The sequence below is a fragment of the Mastomys coucha genome, unplaced genomic scaffold, assembly GCF_008632895.1.
Source record: "Mastomys coucha isolate ucsf_1 unplaced genomic scaffold, UCSF_Mcou_1 pScaffold22, whole genome shotgun sequence".
Lineage (NCBI taxonomy): Eukaryota > Metazoa > Chordata > Mammalia > Rodentia > Muridae > Mastomys > Mastomys coucha.
This window is the reverse complement of record NW_022196905.1, coordinates 152,974,322-152,976,961: the sequence shown is the minus strand read 5'-3', so window position 1 is coordinate 152,976,961 and position 2,640 is coordinate 152,974,322.

The following is a 2,640-nucleotide window of genomic DNA, read 5'->3' as shown; positions in this document are numbered from 1 at the left end:
AGACAGAGACAGAGAGAGACAGAGAGACAGAGAGAGACAGAGAGAGACAGAGAGAGAAAGAGAGAGAGACAAAGACAGAGACAGAGACAGAGAGAGACAGAGACAGAGAGAGAAGAGAAAGACAGAGACAGAGAGACAGAGACAGTGACAGAGAGAGAGAAGAGAAAGACAGAGAGAGACAGAGACAGAGAGAGAGAAGAGAGAGGCTCACATCATTATCTCCTCTGTATGAGGCATGCTAATTTCCATCAGGTAAATGACCACTAATTATTGTAAGATGAGTATGCGCGGGGATGCTATAATATTGTGACAATGACCAATGAGTTTTGAACAATGGGATTTGTTATTTTATGTTCCTAGATCTAGGTGTCTGCAGGCACAGTGCTGATTGGTCATGATCCCTGGGATCCAAGGGATCCAGGCGGTAGCCTGTGGCTGGGTTCTGTGGCCTCTTCCTGCTCTGGTGGCTGCTGGCTATTCTTGGGCATTGCTTGGCTTGTAGGTCTATCACTCCATCTCTGGCTCCACATGGACAGCTTCCTGTCTTCTTACAGCTGTCTTCTGAGTTCCCCAGGCACATGGGCTTAAAGACTCAATTCCATTCTGAATTCATGTTGGTGTGACTCATATTTGTAAGACTCTTTCCAAAGAAGGTGACAGCTTGAGGATATGAGAGTTAAGAGTTCAGCATACCTTTTCTTTTTCAAAGCCATAATTTAAACCATAGCAGACACGTACCTTAACAACTTTACTTCTATTCCCCTATAGTAATATTTCTAAAATGCTTCTTACTTGAAGCAATAAGCATGCCTTAAATTCTGAATAGCTGATTTAAATCTTACATATAAACTTATAACTTGATGATAAGGTTTTATCTGACTTTTTTATCGATTTATTTATTATTTTTTCTTTTTTTATTAGCTGTTTTCTTTATTTACATTTCAAATGTTATCCCCTTTTCCAGTCCCCCCCTAGGGCCCCCCCATCCCATTCCCCCTCCCCCTGATTCCATGAGGATGTTCCCATACTTACCCAACCACTCTTGCCTCTCCACCCTGGCATTCCCCTACACTGGGGCATAGAGCCTTCATAGGACCAAAGGCCACTCCTCCCACTGATGTCTGACAAGACCATCTTTTCTGCGACATATATGGCTGGAGCCATGGGTCCCTCCATGTGTACTCTTTGGTTGGTGGTTTAGTTCCTTGTAGCTCTGGGGGAGTCTGTTTGGTTGATATTGTTGTTCTTTCTATGGGGCTGAAAATCCCTTCAGCTCCTTCAGTCCTTTCTCTAAGTCCTCCATTGGGGCCCTGTGCCCAGTTCAATGGTTGGCTGCGAGCATCCACCTCTGTATTTGTCAGGCTCTGGCAGAGCCTCTCAGGAGACAGCCATATCAGGCTCCTGTCAGCAAGCACTTGTTGGCATCCACAATAGTGTCTGGGTTTGGTGACTGCATATGGGATAGATCCATAGTTGGTATTGTGATTTAAAAGAGGATGGCCCCTGTAGGCTCATATGTCTGGATACTTGGTTCCCACAAGATGGTGGGACTATTTGGGAAGAATTAGGTGGTGTGGTCTTCTTGAAGAAAATATTGTCACTAGGCATGGGCTCTGAGGTTTCCAAAGTCTCTACCCTGTGCCTATGAATTGAAGAGGTAAGCTCTCAGGCACTGCCCCAGTCCGGTGCTTACCTTCATGCTGCCATGATTTGCATCCTGATGGTCCTGGAATCTAATCTTCTCAAACTATGGACCCACAATAAGTACTCTCTTCTATAATTTGCCTTAGACCTGGTGTCTCTTTCCAGCAATAGTCAAGCAATTAAGATACCTGTCTCTACTAACAATTAACAATTATCATGCAAGTCTAAGTCGGTGTGTATTTCTAATTTGTTTTGAATAAATTCCACTTAAAACTAAATGCCAGTGTGCAGGTATGATCTGCAACAGCAGGCAGCATCTGGGCAGTGTTCAAGCATCAGATGAGAACATAAATGAGGTGTAAATAAGATATGTCAATAAAGTCAAAGCTAGTGGTTTCAGTCCTTTAAAGTGCATTGGTGAGTGTCTTCAGCCACATCTTGCTTTGCCTTCATTAACAAAATGATTATTTCCATTTATATTTTATTTTTTGCAGTCATAGAAAGCTATTTTGTGCGACAAAATTCTAGTAAAGTACCATTTGCGCCACCCCCCATTTTTGCAAGAATCCTGAGCATAAGAAATGCTAAAATTCAAAAAGCAATCATCAGCAAAATTGCTGCCTCTCATTAGCTCAAATGATTCTGTGATTAATGGTCTGGCTGGCAATCGCCAGATCTGAAATGAAAAGCATGGAAGGGCTGACCGTAATGTGCAATCCACTCTATCACTGAGAGGAGAGGGACCCCATGCTCAGTATCTCCCGCGTGCCGTTGTGTCTGGGACTTCTGCTGGATTAATCTCAGGAAAAGGTGTGACTTCAATTTAAAGCTCTGAGCAGTCAGCTCTAATAACAGAAGTGACTGGCAGCTGGTACTTGCTTTTTCCTGCCTTGATCTTTTGTTTGAGCATATTCATTTCCAAGGAAACAGAAAGAAATCCATGAATCAAGCCCCAAACTCTGTCAGGGGGAAGAGCAGTGAACATGCACTGGATGT